Source organism: Prosopis cineraria, unplaced genomic scaffold, assembly GCF_029017545.1.
Source record: "Prosopis cineraria cultivar Desert tree isolate PC_DT_omini unplaced genomic scaffold, ASM2901754v1 PC2034, whole genome shotgun sequence".
In the NCBI taxonomy this organism is placed as follows: domain Eukaryota; kingdom Viridiplantae; phylum Streptophyta; class Magnoliopsida; order Fabales; family Fabaceae; genus Prosopis; species Prosopis cineraria.
The window spans coordinates 1,161-23,939 of NW_026557359.1; the positions used below are offsets into that span (position 1 = coordinate 1,161).

At 30.9% G+C, this 22,779-nt stretch overlaps 1 pseudogene; it reads right to left on the reverse strand.

The window, feature by feature from the left end:
* Positions 1–7,131: 7,131 nt before the first annotated feature.
* On the reverse strand, positions 7,132–22,540 carry LOC129301307 (ERAD-associated E3 ubiquitin-protein ligase HRD1B-like; annotated as a pseudogene).
* Positions 22,541–22,779: the final 239 nt, after the last annotated feature.

Below are 22,779 nucleotides of genomic sequence, written 5' to 3' on the forward strand. Positions count from 1 at the left end.
GGCTCTAACAATTATTGGACTTATAGTTTAAGAATCAAATTATCTTTTAACCCTTCTTTATCAGACTTGGGTTGTATACATTATTCTTTATAAATAGAGAATATCTTAGTTATATTTTACATATTAAAATAAGAAAGCTCCCTCCCTTACTCTCATTTTTTATTTTTCCTAGGTTGCGCCTCTTTTCTTTTCTTCTCTCAATCATTATTATTTATAATAGAATTAGTAAATTAAACAATTAAACCCTTGATTTTTGTTAATCATCATAAAAACCAAAACACTTAATTACGTGAATCATCTCGGAGTTAACAAGCTATGTGGCTTAATTCTCCACAAATTAATTTCCTGTTTCTTGTGTTCCGCATTTGTAATTATTTGGAGTTTGGTATCAAGCTGGGGATGCGTATCAACTTTCCAATAACAATATCTTTATTTACTTATTCATTTTTATTACTGACCTTATGTTGAGTGTAGTCCAATAATACACAAGTGTGGTATAACTATTTATAGTCAATTTGTTCTCAAATATAAAATGACACTTTTTCCTATGAGATTGGGAAAATAATCTTTTTTCTTGGTTAATTAAAAAGCTTAGGTGATGAGTTGGTCCCAGTAACCACCTGAGTTGGAGCCAATGACATAACTTAAGGATGCAAATGCACCCCTTGCTTTAAAAAAAACATTACAAGTACAATGTGTAAATTTTACAATTTTACACCACATTTTTATATTTTACATCCTCTGAACTAATTAAAGAATATTTGTGTGTTCAAAATCTTATTAGATATGTAATATTTAATTATTAAAAAAATAAAATCTTGTTATTACAAGTTTAGTCATGATATAATTATTTTTTTAATTATTTAAATTATTGTTTTTAAAAAATATTAATCTTAAATTATTAAATTATTTATGGCACCCCTCACTCTAGATCCTAGTTCTGCCACTATCTAGGGCATTCCTCAAGGGCTTAAAAAAAGTGCTTATGAAATATTTATAGATCACCCCCACCATAAAGTATTTATGTTAACATTGAGATTATATAGAATATTATTCTAGCACAAAAGATTAATCTCACGTTGAAAATTGAACTCTCAATCACATGTTTTAGGAATGAGATAGCCCCACACTTGTATTATTGAATTCTATGAATCCATTTATTTTTTTTATTGTGTACTCCCTCTGTCCTAAATTATAAGAGATTTTATAAAGAAATTTGACATCTCAAAATATTAGAGACTTTGATAAAATTAATATTTCATTAATAAGCTTATTTTAATTTTACTCTTTCTCTTTTTTTATTTAATTATCATCCCTCTATCTTTTCAATATATTAAATTAAGGACATATTTAAATGTTTATATTTTTGTTTTAAAAAATAAGATTGTTAAATATATTTAATAAAGTTTATTAGTATATAACATTTTGTTTAAAAAGCATCTTATGATAGGGACTATATCCCAAACTATAAGACATTTCTAACTACCTCATCAGAAGTTAGAACAAAGAAAAAAATGTTAAATCATTAATTTTTTTCTGAAAATATAATAATTTTTTATTTTATATCCATATTTAAATGAAATATTTTTAATTTGCATTATATTCCTCTTATATAGTTAATGAGTTTAAATAGGAGTAATATTAAGAAAACAAAATTAATACATCATCAAGTGTTTTATATAAAAAATTAAATAAATTCTTCTAAAAGATGCCCTATTAAGTAGAAGAGGGAATATAATATATATGTATATATATATATATATATATGTGTGTATGTGTGTGTGTTCAATTTTATGTTGTTTGTTCCGACCAAGAGTTATCTATGTTTTTTGTATCACTAATTCTAACATTAATTACTTTCAAAGAGAATTTAATACTTTAAAAAAGAAACTAAGAAGAATTTATCTTTAACTTCAATTATCATAATTGATCTCTCCATCTCACGAGTACACCAACGCTATTAATGAATAATATCAATCAAGTTGGATCATTATTTAAAAGATCACTTTAAAAACAAAGTGATGTCATGCTAAGAAAACAAAGTGTGTGTGTGTATGTGTGTTTTTTTTTCCCGTCATATGATTGGAATGTGCCAAATATATCAAATGCTTCGAAAACTAGGTAAGACAACTAGATTCTGGTTTGAATGGATGCATGAAGATTTATATATATTGGTTTAGATTTGAGTATTATCATGTTCAATTAAAATTATTTTTCAGCTGTTACGTCTTTTTTTTTTTTTATTTACATTGCTACTTAAAAAGAATCAAGTCCATCTGTAAACCCAACTATTGTTGCTGCTGCTGCTGTTATGTCTCTCTTTTTTTATTTGAGCATGAAGGATATTCCTTCAAAGGTTTCCGTGCTAAGAAAAAAGAACGAAGAATAATTCACTTTGCTAATTATGGAGGTAACGTTCTTTCATTTGCCTTCATTGTGCAATCATTTTCATATGCCAACTCATATTCTCGATTTATGTGTGATTATTGTTAATTGACATTAAATTAGAAATATTGCATGGTAACCGCACTCTCAAAATTTGAGGTTTTAAATTATGACATAATCCGTCTACTCTATTTATAAAGTAAAAATAAAAAAAAATTAATCTTATTTATAAGGCTTGTCATTGACTTTTTATTATAAATTTTCTTTTATCCTCATTAAATATTGATGAAAAAAAGTACGTTACTGAAGGGAGGGAATCAGGGTAGAAACTTTTTAAATTTTTTAAAAAGGGCTAATTTCTTTTATCCTGTTTGTGAAAAAAAAAAGTAAACTATTAAATATATGAATGAAGTTGGAAACTTTTAAAATTTTTAAATAGAGTTAATAAGTTTTAATTTTTTAATTTTGATAAAATATATTAAAAGTAAATTATAATTATAAATATGACTAAAAAGAGTCCTTTTATCCTAATTATAGTAAAAAATTAAATAATTTTATAATTTCTAAGGAATGGTAATTGATATCTTAAACTTATAAAAATATATGCGACTTTTTAATTTTGTAATTCACTAAAAATTAATCACCATAGTAAATATTGTATAAAAATTAATTAATTTGTTGCAATTAAGAAGGGGGGTTAATTAATGACAAAATAGGGTGAGAACAGGAAGAATTAATTATTACATCTGAAATAATAATTCATTTATTCTCTAAAATCCAAATTAATTGTTCAAACAATTATAATAAAGTATAATAATATTATTCAGTAAAATTGATAAAAACTACATTAAGAAGATTATTTGCATAAATAACTCAAAATTTGAGTTGACATATAATTTAATCTTTTGGAACACATAAGTTAATAAATGTAAACATCCGCCAATTAACTTTTGGAAGACTACTTAAATTTAATTTGAAAATGTTATAAAAATGGAAAGTATTATTTAATTATTTCTACAGCTTCACTAAATAATTTAAACTTTTGAAGGTGAGCTTGACAAATCAATCAAGTTATATGTCCAAAATCTCAAACAAAATATTGTAAAGTCTGAATCTGCCTCCCCTTTTTATCCTCAAAGTCAGAATTATCATATCTTTAATTTTTTGTCTTGATGCATAAACAGTAAATAAGCCAAATTATGCCATGACCCACTTAATTAGTCCTTTCAGATTCCTTCAATTTTTCTTTCTGGACCTATGATTTCATTTTTATATGAAAAATTTAAAACAAAAATTTTCTTTTAGTTCATGAAATAACATTTTGGGGCCAACACATCAATTTAATTATGATTTAGGGCCATAACATTTTACAATTACAATAAAGGACAAAAAGTCCTTGTTAATTAGATACACACAACAAAATTACTCAAGTATCCTTCACCTAAAGGCTAAAATGCTTCGTATTAAAAGCTGGCAGAACAGTTTGTAAATTAATCATAAACAGTAAGAAATTACGGAAAATAAAAATTAAATATCTACTACATGTATCAATAATTAAAGATTAGATAAGGTTTTTCAAAATTTCTAAAATTGACACTAAAATGAAATTTTTTTTGCAGTTGATGTTTTAATTTTTAACACAGAATATTGGAGAAAAGCTAGTTTAAATTAAATTAAAATTGAATGTTTGATGAGAAAAATAAAAATGAAAAATTTAAACCATTCAACTCAAATTTAGATTCAAATCTGCTATTAGAGAAACGGCAATACCATACTGCTATTTATCTAGTAATTGTTGGACGAGATAGCATCTCAAAAGGAAGAAAAACACATTTAGGTCCAACAGTTCTAAAGAGACACATAAATAGACATAATATTCTATTTTAATCCAAATCTTAAAGCAATAAATGTAAAGGTCTTTGCTTTTTAATATACTTCTTCTTTAATCTAAATTCTATCCCATACGAGATCTTTTCCCATACAAAACCAGATCAACTCAAACTTGACTTCTCAATAATAATTGATAAACCAGGTTTGTAGTTGAATGCAACGCTTGGCAATTTCACTGCAACAATCCAACCCATCGAATACCAAATTCTAGTACAGGATGCTGCTATAGAGTGCTTGTAAAATGTAAATTGTTAAAAGTTTAAATTAGAATTTATTGACAAAGCTCTCATGACACCTCCAACATGGCAACTTATTAAAATATGAATTACTCCTTTTAATTCTATTTATAAAACAGCTTTTAAAAGTAATTTTTGATTCAAAATATAGAACACCTTTTAATAATTAAATCATTTTTTTCAGTTTTACCCTTTCTCGATTAGCGTGAAGATATTTAATATAGTTTTATTATTATTTAAAGCCAAGGGTAAAAATGAAAGCACATACTCCATCCATTCAAAAATGTAAGGCATTTTTTGTGGAGTTAGATATTAAAAAATGTAAGATATTTTTAGTTTTTGGATGTGTAATCATTACCTTGTTTTCAAAAATGTAATAACTTTATATTTATTATAAAGTGTTTAATAGGGGTAAATATAAAAAGATAAAGTTAGTTGAAAAGTAGATAATTACTTCATTGGGGGTGAGATTCGATTAAAATGCCTTACATTTTTAACGAAGGGAATATCATTTCTTTATAATGTCAAGAAAACAACTAACTTTTCTTAAGATACTTGAAATAGCTAAAATGTTGAAGCTCTGGCAGTCACCGATGATGGATTGACCATCAGCACTGCCAATGATAGGGCTCTAGCAACCGAATCAAGGTTGGAATTCTGATAATGGCAATAGCAATAAAGGAGTGTTCCTTTTCTAATAACCAAATAGTAACCGTTTTCATGCGTAAACTTATTTTTAATTTGATCCTTAATTCATGGAAAGTAATTTTAGAATGTTTTTATTAGTGTTTTAAAAATCAGATTGAATCGGCCAATTTAACTAATTGAATTGGGAACCAGCTCTTAGTCCGATTTAGTTGACCTCTCAAAATCGCCACAAGGGATCGAAACCAATCAACGACCCAGAAAACCAGTTGAAAATTGGATCGGTTCTCTTGAAACCAGTTTGAATTATTTAAAAATTAATTAAAATAAAGAACAACCAAGAATAATTAATATTAATCATGTATTCATCAACAATATATCAGTTTACCAAGCATTTATTAATTTTTTTAAAAGTATAAATATTTGCATATATTTCTTATTTAATTATGATACATAAATTAAAAATATATTAATTTAATGTTAATCGGTTCAACCATGTTTCGACCACAGTTGAACCAATGAATTATGAACTAGTGGCTAATTTAATTCAATGACCAGTCCAGTTTTTAAAACCTTGATTTTGATCTTTTAAGCTTGTTTTGGTTGGAGAGGGAGGTGGGGTGAACTTATTTTTTTTTTTTTAAATTTTTCTCTTAGAGAATGATAGTTAGGTACCAAAATAGTGAATTAATAATAGTTAAATCCCCAATCAATTTTTTCACAAAAATAAATTATAAATATTAATTTAAATAGTTACAAATAGAAATTTTTCTTAAAATTTAAAAGTTATATTTCATATTTAAATATTTATATATAATTAAAACTCCTAAATTTATAATAATTTAAATAAATATTTTCAACTTACTTTTCAAAAAAAATTGTCAAGCACTTAATTGATATTAATTTATTTTTTTGAGACTTAACTGTTATCTTTTTGATTTCTTTTTTTCTATTTTTTTTTCTCGATGACAAAAAAAACAACATAGGGTCTTGGACCCTTAAGTCAGAAATCAAAAACTCAAAAATACAATCTAGAGAATTTAAGAAGAAAACAATGCCTTGCACTTGTTTGAGAGCTTCCTTCTCCATTTTAATCTCAATCCAACCAAAGGTTTATGCAAAGAGACTTTAATGATATTCTTACAATTAATTTTGATGTATATTGACTAGGATCATGCTAAGGTAAAAGAAATAAAATCACTTGAAACAACGATGACTTTGTAAATTTTATTTTATCATTTTGGTGAAAGACTTTATAAATTTTAGATTAAAAAATCCCAAACAAACCTGTAATTATTTTCAATAATAACAATTATTATCAAGTTTTGGAAAAAAAAACATTTAAGTCTTAGAAAAGATACTGTCAACATACACACTTTTGGATAATTACTTACATACCTATGTAATTACATATAAATTATTACATACATATTCAATAGCAATAGCGATGTCATACACACACCTCTAATTCTAATTATAAGACTGAGAGCAAATTAATTTTCATCCCAAGATACTTTACTATTTTTTATGTTTATATCTATCTTTATACCTTTATCAAATATTAAAAATATATTAAAAATAAGTCTTTTAGTTTTCGTTAGAAGTAGAGATAACTTATTAAATTTTAAGATAAAATTAATAAAATTTAAAATTTTTCTTAATTTTCATAAAACATATTAAGCGTGACTTATAAAATAAAAGAAAATGGAATATACCAAACACTTGTATTAAGATAACACAGCCTGCCAAAAACAAAATCTCATAAATATTAATGCTTTGTTCGGATATACATGAATTTAAATTTGAGTCAAATTTATTGTTTGAATAATTAAAAATATATGAATTTGAATGACCCAAATCCAAGTTCTCCCTTAATTTCTTTGTAATTTGAAATCTTTTTTAAACCCCTAATTATTTCAAATCCTAACTCAAGCTCTTTTATAATTTGACCCAAATGCATGAAGATTTGATCGACCTGCCAATGATAATTCAACCGAACTGCCAAAGTTGACGAAAACAAACTACCACCATTGAGTGGAATGAGATGACCGACTTTCACCAGAACTAAACTGACAGTGATGATGGGGACTGGACTAACAGTAACAACAGGGACCGGACCGAAGGGGATAAGAGGGATCAGACAATCAACTTTCACTGAGATAGGACCGACGGCAACAACAAGGCCTAGATCAGAAGTCCAACTTCCATCGGACAAGGACCTAATAACCGCCTTCCATCTAGTCGCCGCTAGTCTAGTTTGATGTTGGTGGAAGTCGACCGTACGATCCCTGTCGTTGCCATCGATCCAATCCCATTAGAAGTTGATTGTCTAGTCCCTGTTGTCACCATTGGTCTGGTCCTGAAAAGTCTGCCGTCTAATCCCCGTCATCTCTGTTGATCCGATCCCTATCATCGCCATCAAGTCGTTCCAGGTGGAAGTCGGCCAAGGGTCCCATCCTTGTCATTGTGATGGTCAGATCCCGGTGGAATTCAGAGGCCCCGTCTTGATAATTATCAATGCCACAATCGTCGAGTTTAACTAATCTTCTAAATTTCTTTTAAATTCAAATATAATTTTAAAATTAAAAATTTTACTTTAAATCCAAATAAAAGATTTTAATATTATAATTTAAAAGTTTTTATATCACCCAAACAAAATTCATGAATTTCAAATGTGAAATTTTAAATTTAAATTCCTAACTTAAATCTACCCAACCAAACACAACCTAAACAATTTTTTAAGAGGCGCTATGCATTACAAGGATTAGCAAAACAAAGGACGAGCGTCGAGCATACTCAAATTGATGATGTGACGTTCAATGCTGTAATTGCTGTCCTCTACTTTTCCTATATCTACATTTGAAAGTCTCTTTCATTATACAACCACGACACGAAATAAGCAAAACAGTTTTCTTTATACACTACCGAGTACCGCCTTGAATCTCCTCATTACGACCATTATCAGGCACAGATGAAGAGGAAGCAAACTGCTTGTCTTTGTTACTTGATAATGACAACTTGCCCTCATTTACATTTGCGTTCTGCAGAAGCTGGAGCTGATTTTGCAGAATCTGTTTTAATTTTACCCCAAAAAAAAAAATACAGATTAATTTCACGAATAACTATAACATGGATGGATTTCAATCTTCATTCATGGATTAATTCAATACACGAGTTAAACTTCCAAGTTAAGGACTAAGGTATATTTTCAAATAGTATGCACATGGGACACATCTATTTCCGAAACCTCATCAATTTTCACAAATCCTGAATAAAGAAATGCAGGCATTTACCAACATGCCATCCAGAATCATGCGTCATGGTTTATATCCAATATCCTGGAATGCCATGCACTAATTTTATATGTGTATGTGACATGACACGTGCTTATAGAAGACTGATTGCGAGAAAGTAGTCATAATATCAGCAATGTTACGACTAGAGAGATGTGGCTGAGAAAAGCAACAGTGTAAATACTCATCTGGTAGCAAGCATAATTACCAAACCTGACCACTTTACAGAAGTACAGTGAGATTACATTGGCAGGGCAGTGATAAACAAGTTACCATTGAAGAAGTTCAGTGCAACTGTGCCTCAATCTGGTATTGCATCGTTCTTTGAGCTTCCAGAAGAGAGTTGGGCCCATTTGGATCAGATCCAGATCCCTCTCCATAATTCACGTTTGCTACATGTGTTAGAGAAGGAAGGATAAGAAACGGTCCCATCGGAGGAAAGGAAACATTCATTGGTCCACCAGGGATGACAAATTGTCGTTGTGTTTGTTCACTTGAAGTACGTTCTCCATTAAGCTCTGTATTAGTAGATTCAGTGCAGGCCTTTGAACAGGAGGACAAACAGTGTATCCAGGGGCGCTGCAAATTAGAGAACAAGCCCTATCAATTAATCAATTAAATAGTTTAACAGGATATAGCCTGTAGGAAATTGATGTTATCAGTTTTATAGTGCACTTAAACATGAGCTGGACCTTGAAATTGATTGTTGCCTCCTTAATCAAATTCACTCACATTTTACTGAATAGATTTGGATACAAGTACTGAATTTAAAGAGAGTTTGAATTTTAAGAGAATAGAAGACCTGAAATTGCAGGGCTGGTCCTTTTAACCTTCAAATCCAAAGAAATTTTATCATCACCAAAAAATTAAAACTTAACCAGCTTCTATTCATGCTTTTGCAGGTGAAGCATGGGTTAAGGATTTCAAAATTCAAAATATTTCTTCTTTTTTTTTTAATAAATATGGTGTTGGATATTACAAATATTTTTGAGTATTTCAAAAGAAATTATTATAAATTAATAATATTAATTATTATTTAAGTCTATTTATTATTTTATAACATATAATTTAAACAACATTATTATTTGATACTGTTTTTTAATTGTGATTAAGGTGGTTTTATTGCCTAGCATTATGAGATCTGCATATAAAAGGCAATGCTTGCCACAGGTTCAATGAGAGCCTTGGTACTCTCGGCCTTTTTTTCCTCTTCTATCATACTAATTCATTGTATAGTTATTTAAGTATATTCTGTAAATTTCTATTATTTTGTGTCCTTACTTTTAGTAGGAAGAGTATGTTTAATCTTGGGAAGCTATTGCGCAATCAACCCAGTGTGGCAGAATAGCTCTTAAGGACAGTGTTCTTGGGCATGACTCAGGCTATGATTTCACCAGCTATTGCCAACAATCTTAAGAGCTAGATTTTGTCAAGGATATGAGAATGAGAGCAGGAGTATTATTTTGGTGACTAGATAAATATTTGCATCACCTAGTTTCTAAGGTCTATTTGTTGTTAGACTAAATGTTGGGGCACTGCTCATAAGCGGTGATAATGCGGATCTTCTCCTTTATGTCTCAGTGTTTCGTCCCTAGTCCCAGTCCAATCGGTGCCCATGGTTTCTAAGGCACCGATCAACCATGTTCAATTTGAGTTGTATTGAACTTGGTGGACTTAGATCTAATAGAGATGCACCGTGAGGCAATGAGTTTCAATGATGTTCATGAGCATAATTTGGTATTTGAATACATCATTCATGTTCCTCAATAAAGGTACGTTCTGTTCACAGCTTCTACGTGTGAATGTAAATTATCATATATTATGGATCGTTATGATGAGACATAATGAACTTTCTATTTTATAAATATGAAGGGTGAAATGTAAAGTGGAAAAAATGTGTTACTGTTGGTTTCTTTAAGGAGATTGAATATCAATTATGAATTAGTAACGCTGTAAACTTTAATATATAGGATTAATATTTGGGTGATAATTAATTTAATAAATTAAGAATGCTATTAGCGAATCATTAATGGTGGAGGTGATGAGATATATTATTTAACAATTTTTTAGTGTTTCTTGTGTTTGATCGTGTTAATAGTATTGTTAACCTATGATATTGAATTGTAAGGAGCATGTGGATTACATGCTTCCTGAAATTAAAATTTTCTGAAATTTAACTTAATATCCACATTTCTTGTATATATGTATATTGGTGTTCGGCGTTATGATTCCATTTCATTTGCGTGTGTTGCTGCCATACTATGTCATGATGATATACATTATAATTTTAATTAAAGTATGGTAAAATATGCACCTTTATAAATATAAATATATTTATTGTGGGCTTTATAATTTTGGCAACAATGAGACGTAAAATTTGTTTCACGATGACGGTCACATGACTTCATGAGTGTGAAAATAAGTTATATCATATGATTTAAGTGTCATAATTGTAATTGTCTCAATTGAATTTATGTTGTCCTAAAGAAAATTATATGGTGTTAAGTTTGGACATTTTATTTGATGAATTTAAAATTGTGAGAAATTATAATTTAATTAGAATGGGAGGAGATTATATGGTGAGATTCTAATTTAATTAGAATCATTGTTGTTAAGGCATGAAAATATTTTTCATGTAATTAAAATATTTGAAAGTGTGGGGGGTGCTTAATGTATGGAGTTTGTTGAAAAATCGTGTTGTGCCAAAATATTAGTCTGTTTTTATAAATGTCCAGTTGCGGTTTATAGAAAAATTATATAGAGGCTTTGTGACTTGCATAAATGCTAAAAAAAAAAAAGACTTGTGATTTATCAAGATGGTGGCACAAAAGTTAATCATTTGTCTAGTATAGATAAATGAATTTTGAAATAGGCGCATGTTAACCTCTAGAAGTTCATGTTATTTTATCACATTTTTCTTAGATTCTAGTCCATTTTGGTTTAATTGTATATGTTTTTATTGCCCAATTTAGGAAAATGTGCATTTTGTTTTGGGCTTGTGTTCTTAGCTTGAATTTGATATTTTTAGCCTAATTTCATGTTATTTTGATTGAAGTTTTGATTAGAAGCATTTCTGGAGCTTTGTGGATGTTTTTGGAAGGCTTTTGGATGAAGAAATCAAGAGCAAAATGAATGATTTTCGTTAGCTGTAAAAACAGTGTAAAATGCCAAAGTCATCCCAAAGTCATGACTTTCGTTCGCGACTTTCGCCGCTGTCAGAAAAACGCTGCGTTTCATTTATCAGAAATTAGTTAGCTAGGATACATATAAGCTGAGAGCTCGACCCAGAACGCATTCTTCAGACTTTTAGACACTTTTAGAGCTTGGTTGTGCTAGGGTTTGGGCATTGGAAGAGTTGGGATCAAGAGATTGAAGCTTTGAAGACATTTGGAGCTCATTTTCTTTGGTTTTTCTATTCCTCTTCCCTTTCCTCTCTTGTAATCTGAAATGGGTCCAGTTATTTTGTATATTTATAGCTTGTGGATGATTATGAGTAGCTAAACCCTTTGTTCTAGGATTATTTGGAACCCTTGTATGGATTAACACCATATTTCTCCTCTCTTTTTATGATTAATGATATATATGTGTTTATTTTACTCTTTCCTTAATGCTTCTACTTGATTGGCCACCATTTAGATGTTGGGTTCACTTAATTGATGCTTGAGAGGGCTAGGTTGAGTGTAGAACTTAGGTAAAATTGTGTAAGAACTTGATATTTACATGTTGAATGGACGGTTTTGCTAGTAAGATAGATATATACTTGCTAGCCTTGCATAGCCATATTAGGGTTAGTGTTTAAAATTGAGTTTTATTAATTGTAACAAGAGATTGGGCAATTAATTTAACTAAACACTTGTTCATGACTTGAGAAAGCTTGTCCAAGTATTTTTAGAACCCTAGGTTAGCACTTATTTTCACTAAAAGCATTTATGAGAGGAGGTAATTTTGGTGTTATGAAATGCAAGGGGGACAATTAATCCTAGGTCTCAATTTGTGTTGGAAGTTTGTGAATCACTCACTTTCTTAATTTTCTCGTGTTAGTTTCATTTGCAAAACTATTTCACCTAACTTTGTGTAGCTCAACTTGATCAAATTTACTTAGTCTTTTGCTTGATCATTATTTTTGAACAAATCCTCGAGGGAACGATACTTTACTTTCATTATATTACTTGCTACGATCCGTACACTTGCGGTAAACAACAGCGCATGACCTATTTAATAATATATCTTTGCGGAGTATTCATTATTGTAAATAATGATTTGTGTTATGATCCCATGAGATAACTAATTTTTTTTAAATTATGGAATTAAAAATAGTGGATTCCCACTGTATAAAATATGTGGATGCATGTTTATTGAGTTATAAATTTGTGTGAGAAAACCCACTAGTGATTATCCACTTTTGGGAGTGATGATATTAAAATATAATGATAGGACTATAGTGGAGTCCAAACTTATTAATTTGAAACTGGATTAGAGGCTAAGTTTCTAGAGATCATCTAAGCAATTATTTTGTTGTGTAAAACTGATACTTAGTGTCGATGAATTCTTATAAGGCTGATATGTTATTTAAAAAAATAATATATTTTTTGCTCAATTTGTGTATGCACAAATTTGTGAGAGTTTGTTGCACCATTAAGTGTTAATCTCATGACATACGTTGCATGGAAATTAAGTCTCATAAGAGCATGAGACAAATGAATATTTTAGGGATAACATAAATGGTGGTATCATGTATAATAGATTTCCATTGTATTAAGATAATACAATGATGTTAATTGAATTTTATATTCAGATGAAAAAAAACTTATTAGTAGCCAAATAAAATGTTATTTGAGCCAGAGTTTATTACTCTGAAGTTGGCTAATAATGAAGTTGAGTAGTTAAGAAACTTCTCAATGAATATTCTACTATGACTAAAACCAATATAAACTATGTCGATGATTTGTAATTGTCAAATGGCAATAGTCATTGCAAAGAGAATAATGACATAGGTAAATATCGTTTGAAATACAATTAAGCATCCTAAAAAAGGGAGTTATCTCAATCGATTACGTGAGATCAGATGTAAATCTGATGGATCCGTTAACTAACCCCTGGGGAAGAATTTTAATTATTTAAATGTTGAGGGGAATGGGACTTAAGCCTATTTAAAATTAACGGTGATGGCAACCCAATCTTTGTGATTAGAGATTCCATGAAGAAAGTTCAATAGGTAAGAACAAATTACTTATTAGTTCTGCTAGCTTTAAATTTTTTGTCCCTTCCTACGACTTGAGAAAATGCTAGAATGCGTTGATCAGAGGTTAAGTGAAAGCTCTTAATATTTTTCATAGTCCTTATAGATGGTATATTCATTACAGATACACTTGATGAAAACATTTATACAAATGTGGAGTGAGGCCACTCTTATGAGATCGTGGCGAAATCTCTAGAACATTTGTTATAACCAGGCATGTATATGGTCGATAACGTGTAAAACCGCGATAACAATGGAAATTGTGGGGGTATAATTTGACTAATAAGACCTTTAGCACACGACCAAGATCTGTTGGTTTAATAACAAAGTTACACCAACTTTTTTGTATGTTAAGTTTTATTGATCTAGGTTTAGTTCAAGTTGAAAGATACCAAATTTGAAGTGATTATCTTCTGTGAAAATAACTCAGATTGTAATAACCCAAAAAAAATTAAATTAAATATGTAATAATGTGTATTGATTGTAAATATATTAATTATTGGGACAAGTATGTCAAGAAGGGAAGCTGGTGTAGTGGTAGTTATGCAAATATTCCCTCAATAGGTCCCAAGTTTGAATCTGCTGGAAGCCATAAGGAGGATTATTTTTGCCTTTTTTCTCTGTGAAATTTCCAAACTACCCCTATGATAAATTTGATATATTCTCCTCTGCTCCTTCGATTTTTCCAGAGAGACCGACGACTGAGAGAGAGAGAGAAAGAGAGAGAGAGAAACGACTTTGATGCTCGGTCCTTCAGCTTCACCTCCTCCTTCGTCCTTTCCGACCAGAATCTTTGCCGATGTGATTGCGGAAGCTCCGTCCGGCATTGATCCAACAACTCATGGCTTCTGTTCCTTTCTTCTCCTCTGTTCTAGCTTACCAAATTCTTTCTTCTGTGCTGTTGGTGACTGTATGGATGGGTGCAAGAAGGTTTGCTTTCTTTTGCTTACTTTATCAGTTATCGATCTGTTCATCTTTTCCTTGAGCTCAACGACAGTTTTTTTCCCTCCTTTGTCCAGGCACGATTTTCTCTTCCTCTCCCTGTTTGTGCGTGTTGGTTTATTAGAGGTAAGAAACTTGATCACTTCTCCTTTCCTTAGAGAATTTCTGTGCGTGTAAGTGGATGAAGTCATGGATGTCAAAATTCAAGTTTTCTCTGTTGGTTCTGCTGCTGTTGTGCTGCTGGAAAAAAAATGAAATGACAATGAAAATTCAAAGTTAAGTTAGAAATGGATCTTAAAGTTTCATAATGGTATATATGGGTTTGAATTTTAAGTTGAAGTAATTTGGTCTAATTGATTGATTTTGAGGATTTGGTGAGATGAAGTTGGAAGGGAAGGGCTTAGGCATGAGATTGAGATTGGTGCTTATAAGGTGTTCGGTAAGATGCTTGTTTGAAGAGTTTTGCTAGATTTAGACTTTTTTTGGAATTCTATTTAGTGGGATGAGCGGCATGACCGATTCAAATTTTATTTATGTGAGTTTTAACTTGAGCAATGCAAGGAGTTTGATTCTTGAGTTGTAGTGTGGTTAGTTGAATTTTTAGAAGATTTATGTTGAGTAATTTATAAATTCATATGAAAAGGGGTGTTTATCATTCGATCTTGAGAATACATTTAAGATATTTGAGAAATGGCAAAATAAGCATGATAAATTTAATTTTAGGTGTTTGGAAATTTTGCACCCAAGGTGTTTGACATAAGGTATAAGAAAAACCATATCTCATTTAAATAGTAGTTATGATTGGTATGATATGAGGTAACTTGGTGGTAAGTGATGATGTTTGGAGACCATTAAGATATAAATTTTGGTTTTTGAAATCTTGAATACTTCCAAGTGATTGGAATTGTGTTGGTAATAAAATAAAGTTTATATAACTATAGGAAGCAAATTGAGGTTTCATTTATTCATATAGGGTATGTGGAAGATGAATCTCTTAATAAGAATTGAGGAAGGAAATCATTGGGTTTGGAATTTAATAGGTAAGTGAATAGCACCCCATCATTTTTCAATTAAAGTAGTCTATTTTTAAAAATATTACATTTTCATATAATTTATTTTAACAACTACGATGATTATTATGTACTTTGTTAATGAAATCATTTTGGTTCTAAAAATTTTAGAATGATGGCAAAAGTTAATTAAATTATGGTATATGCATGTATTTTCTTTACGAAATATATTTTCAAGATCGATGGAGGCATCTTTGTTTATTTTACTTTTGAAATTCTTGGTTACTCATCTAGTACAAGCTTATACATTTGCTATGAAATAATGTTTTGGCAAACTCTGAGATTTGAAATGATTCATGCGAGTTTGATATTGAGAACACAAAGTGTATTTCAAAAATGATTATTCTCACATGTTTGAAAAGTGATTTCACGAGGACTTTAAGTAGAACACTGTTGCTAACGGCAGTTCCGTTAGCCCTTGATGCGCCTTGGTTAGACTAGCTAGTTTGATTTTCGTGAGCTTTGTTCTCACGTTGTTATTCATGAGCCTCACACTCGCGTTTGTTTCGTAGCCTTGAACCACGTTTGGTTACTTACCTTCGTGAATTGTGTGTCTACGTTTGTTTCGTGGCCTTGAGCTGCATCTGATTACTTACTCTCGTGGACTGGTGTGTCCACGTTTGTTTTCGTGGCATAAGCCGCGTTTGGTTATTTTACCCTCGTGGACTGTGTGTCTACGTTTGATACTTGTTCTGCAAAAGTCCTTAAAAATATTAGCTTTTAATTGATTTATGAATTTTATTTAATAAAGGGTACTTTTATTTATTTATTATTTATTTATTTATTTAATTTTCTTTACAAGCACAAAGAGTTGAATTGTTTGTTATTATTAATTTAATGGTTTAGTACTTTGAAGTTATATGGAACTTCTTAATCTTCAAATTCATGATTATATTAAATTGATTGTTCTCAGCTAGTATAATTGAATTTTCAATGTTTGCAGTTAGTAAGTTTGCTACTTTTACTCAATTATGAGTAAATTATCCTCTTTTAACATATCAGATTCGAGAAATTTTAACTCATTCATGTTTTATTATTATAATTGATATTTCTAGATATTGTGAGTTATTAATCTAAATTAATTTCCTTTCAATTATTTCATATAATAGTAAGTTTATTATTTTGCTCTGTTAAATTCTATTTTTGGAGATGCTATTTACTGGAAATTATTTTGGTCTCAGATTTATTAATTGATGCTGGACCTCTTGCCGACCTTTAAGGGCTTACAACTGTACTGGATAAATATTTATTTTTGTAAATCCCTTCTCTTTTAATGTAAATATTCAATTAGATGTTTTATTTTAAAAAAAATTTATGCTTTAGGAGCTCCACGTTAACTATAGCTAGGATCCTAATTTTTGTTCTATTATGTTGACTGTTTGTATATAGGAAACATAGTTTCAACTTATTGAATGCATACTATAATAATTTCTGTTATAGAATTTCGAGAAATCTTATTTATAAAGAAGGTTTTGCCGAAATTTTTATAATAATATTAAAACTTTTATTAAAACAATCATTGTTAAAGATATCATAATTTCAATAAAAATATAATTATGTTTTTGAAAAGTGAAATTTCACTTAATTTGAGGTTTAAGGGATGTATGATACAATTCACATTCTATGCCGGTCACTCTCTGTTTTAGGGGTGTGACACAGATGATAGTGGTCCTTTTGACATATGTGGGGGATTGTTACAATTATGTCAAAAAGGAAAGTGTCATGTTGCTCAAATGATAGAAGGCCTTAGTTTATAGATATTGAGATGTGAACTTGGGCCAATAAATGGGCTTAGAAGAGAAATAGGCTCTTGCATACAATTGCATACAAGTTAGATGTAATTCTGGACAATTTTCCAAAATTTTGGAAACTATTTTTGGAGATACAAAATTATTTGTATAAGATCGTTTTTCAAAAATCTTCCTTCCTTTTGAAATATGTGGGGCATTGTTGGATATTATAAATATTTTTGAGTATTTCAAAAGAAATTATTATAAATTAATAATATTAATTATTATTTAAGTCCATTTATTATTTTATAACTTATAATTTAAACATTATTATTTGAAACCGTTTTTTAATTGTGATTAAAGTGGTTTTATTGCCCAACATTATGAGATCTGCCTATAAAAGGCAATGCTTGTCATGGGTTCAGTGAAAGCCTTGGTACTCTCGACCTTTCTCTCCTCTTCTATCATACTAGTTCATTGTGCAGTTACCTAAGTATATTTTGTGAATTTCTATTGTTCTTTGCCCCTGCTTTTAGTAGGAAGAGTATGTTTAATCCTGAGGAGCTGCTGCGCGATCAACTCGGTGTAGCGAAATAGCTCTTAAGGATAATGTTTTTGGGCATGACTCAGGCTATAATTTCACCAGCTATTGCCAACATATGGAACCTATATTAACCAAACTAATAGAAGACATTACAAACTAATGAGTACAAAGAACAACTCTCCTAACATCATTCACCAACTTCTGATAAAGAGGTGGAGGATGGACATAGGTACAAAAATCAACACTAATCCAGTAATGAGATAATTGTGCTAATAAGTGAGCACAAATGTTTGCTTCCCTGTATACGAAATCAAAAGAAATAGTCTAATCTCTTTCAAGGAAGAGTCTAGCAATTTCAATAACATCACCAAACAGATGGTTTTGATTGCAAATCCTGGTAACCATATTAATAGCTTCAGTACTGTCATAGCAAACTTCCACATACTTAATCAGTGTTCGAACTTCTTTTCAAAAATACTAGAATGCTTAAGATTAGATCTGGAAAAAGAGAAAATTTTTTGAAAAATTAGACGTTTGTCTCAGATTCAACCAAAAGCTCATGTGCCATCTTTGCAAACATACAAGTGTGTTGCCTCAGTTAGTTACTCCTTTATAACAGATTAAGAGAATATACCAAATGTATATAAATATATAATATATTCCTTTTGCGGCATCTGCTAACTATTTTTCAACAAGAACAACCCAGGCACACAATGTGTCTTCAGTTAAATTCATTGTTTCTGGATCAGTCTGTTTAAGTATATAAAGAAAGGTGGATGGTAAATCACTGATATACCATACTAAAGAAGTTGCAGATGATGATGGGTATACGTAAGACTTCTCATACATTGAGGCAACGGCAGCTTGGAGTCTAGCTTGATGACGACTCAAATTATCAATAGCCACCCCATTGCCACCTTGAGCTTGAGATGAGTTTCCAGTACTATCCTGTTCCTGTTCCTGTTCCAAGTTATAATAATCCAGCCTAAATCAAGTTCAGCACCATCCAAAGCTGCAATCTTTACTTCATTCATGTTATTTTATAATTTCATAAATATGTAAACAGGTAGTGTTAAACTCGAAATGATACCATGTTAAACAAAAAGTAAGAAAACATGATTGTCCCAAGAAAAGAGGAAACATGGTTTCAAGAGTTGAATAAATTATTTCAATCTTCAACATACACAATACACCATTTTATAAGTCGCATAGAAATATAAAAGAAAATGGGACAGAAATAATCCTAGTCTTTAAAAAAAGTGTCTGTACAGTAAAAAAATTCTAAACTGACATGCTTTAAATAGGATAATGTTTGGTTCTTGTATGGAAGGGGCGTATCTGAAGAGGACTAATCTGTCGATATCAAACTATATCACCTTCACTTTTCCCATTTTCCATTTTAGTTACTAAAGGCATTATTTCCTCAGAAACAGTATAATTTCAATTTTGGCATAGTGAAATCATTAATATGCTAACAAACTACGCATACAGTATCTGTTCTAATATGGTTACCCTGTCGATCTGACTGTGATCCATGCTGCCCTCTAGCAGTAGTTGCGCCATTTTCAGGTGGTACAACCAAGGCTCTGCAGGCAGGGCAAGTATGTTGCCGCTCCAACCATGATCGGAGGCAATGCACATGAAAAAGATGTCCACATATAAGTTTCTTGGCTGTAGTCGTCTCTTCACGACAGATAATACATGTAGCATCGCTTCTGCATAGCCATCTTAAAAAATCAATACTATCGTATAAGTTTAACTACAAAACTAACAAGTGTAAGTAACATTTTAAAAACTAACGCGTTAAGCTCTTCAGGGGTTGCATCTGAAAACCGATCATTCATATTTGAAGTAATCTTATGATAGCGTATGTAGTCAGCAACACGAACTTTGAAGTTCCTAAATGTCTCATACAACTTCCATATTAAGTGTAAAGGCACACCATAATTTGTACCAAAGCCAATTTAAGATTAGTACTTGGTAGGTAAAAAATAGCCTGTGAAGACTAAACATGCAGTCAAATTAAAACAAAAACAGGACAAACAAGTAAACCAAAAGCTAGACAAGCTATTTTAAAATAACACTCACTACTAAAGAACAATAGAAGAAAACAGTGGGAGGTGACTGGTGACCATAACCTTATATAATATCTTTGGACAAATAATATAGCAGTAAGATAAAAGCTAAGTTCCATGACAAACACAGTGAGCATTAGTTTAATTAGTTTAACTAATATTATGATGGGTATCAAAGTGGGATGGGATGCTCTACCCCAAAAGTCAGCTACTAAAGTAGGAGAACCAACCCATTTATAGATCCTATTGAGCATCCTATATTACTCAATGTGGGACTTGGCATCCCATACTACCAAGTCTCCATGATATTATAATTAGCTAAGTAATTTAGAAGGACCTTCTCTTAATTAATGTTCAAAGTATCTGAAATGGAGATGACATATATCAGTTGCTAGAAAGTAGGGGACCGCCAATAAGGAAGTTACCATTAAAGCAAATCTCAGTGCCATTGCAACTCAATCTGGAACTTACTATTTTAAAGGATTGATTTCTATCAGCCTTGTAAAAAACTAAATATCTTTCTCTCACCCATTAATTTCTAAATAATAATTTACAGAGGGCCTGTGCTGCACAAAAATTCCAGCAGCTAGTTTGTCTGATTTCAGACATGATTTACCTTCAAAGTGTAATTCTTGAACCAACATTCATGTCTGTAAATCAAAACGTTAACATCAATTCCAACCTTAAAAATTTTAAATTGCATGATCCTCCATGTAAACACTCTAGGACGATTCATGAGGGCTGCAATGCATATGCAAAATAGAGAGTCGATTGATCACTTACATGAAAATCACGAGGAAGAAACACATATACATAGACAAGTGAAGCAAATCCCTGATGAGTTCCAAGTAGAATGTGAAGACTGGTTTCCTTTCCCATTGTCCTTCCCATGTCGCTAACGTAGAAAAGATATTTTACAAAAATTGACACTGTCGTTGTTGCCAGTATCATGTACCTGAGATAGAAATGGATAGTGTCAAAGACAAATCCCCAGGATAAATTATTTAAAGAATTCAAAGCACTTTTCTAAACTGAATAAACAGAAATGTTAAACCACATGTTAGGATAAATAGACTCCTACTAGTTTAAGTGATTCATATATATAGGCATTTTATAATTTTTTTAATGCAATTTAATTAGTTAATATAAGATCCACAAAGACACATAACTTGATTAATATATAGGGATAATATCAACATGCAGTAATTTAAAAATCATGATTTATCTGATCATCAATTATTTTGTTATTATTTGATAAGGTAACAATTCCTTGGGCTAAAATGCATACAATCCAAGACTAAGGCTCACCTCAAGTGATCAAAAAAGGACTTAACATTGTCTTGGTGCATGTAAGAGAATAAATTCTCCTTGGTACTTGCCCCAGGGTTTGAAACCAAGTTGCTAAAAGTAAGGAGCATACCTCCAATTCCTTATCCACTAAGCCAACCACCATCGAGATACGGTTGGCCGGTTAACTCTATATGCCAGCAATCACTTTTTTTCCCACAGCCAACCAACTATAATTTTATTATTGTAGATATATACTCCTCTCTTATATTTGTTCTTTGTTATGCCAATATTTCCCCACATAAAAAGGATCTTGATCAAAGACACAAAAGAAGAAATTTATAACTTCTAGACATCAATAATCCTATAACCAAGTCAATTAAAACATAATGATTGGTTGCTTACAGTAAAATGGCTTTTTATCAGACAAAGAATTTAAGAATTCAACAATCATTGTGGATTTCTATATGTTTAAAAAAGGACTAACTGGGCTTAAGAACAGCTAAAGATGGTATACTTTTTAGTCTCCATACATCATTCAAATCTTGACACAACCAATGTAGATACAAAAACTTTAAAATTGACATAAAGTGAAGCATTTTTCAATTCAAATTAAGCATATGGCAACTGGCAACTAATTTAGCAAGAATACAGAGAGAAGAAGGCTTACTTAAAAGCAAAAAAGGGAAACTGAAGCCTGCCATGATAGTATCAAATGCTTCACGGAACTATAAAAAAACAGTCCATCCAGAAGGAGGAGGAAACCCATAAGACACAATTCGAATGTGAGACAACAAGGGCACTGCAGGAGTGGTCTCAATATACTCAACTCTTTTCTGAGCCAACCAATGTAAAGCTTTGATCAACAACAGTGCTGTGACCATAGCAAGGAATGTAACAGAGAAATCCTGCCTAAAAATGTGTGATGGCAAAAAGGATTTCCATAACCTCCCTCCATGATTGCTCATTAAGCCTCTCAACCTCTGCCTCTCGGAGTGTGCCAAGAAATACCTTCTTTGTTAATTGCCATAAAAAGACACATAATGACCAGACCCATGTTGAGAAGAGTACCAAGTTGATCTTGGAAGTTGACCGAAAAACCATTGCTGGATAAAATTGACCTCTGCTGTTGAATGCATGATGCGTAACAGCTAGAGTTGCAAGGAAACTAAGCGCTGCTACGACTGTAGCCTCATCATTTTTGCTATACACAGAGAAACAGCAACCATTTAATTAGCATCTGGAAATCCATAGACAAAAGAAGTCCTAACTCAACACAAAACGGTTACCTTCAAGCTTTATTCAAAATCGTCAATATCCAAACGATTACACGACCAGATTCAAAGCCAAATTAAAATAAAAAATTAAAAACAATGTAAGAAACGGTGACGGCGTCCGACACTAGGGTTTGACAACAACGCAGGGAACAGATGACGCGGGGAA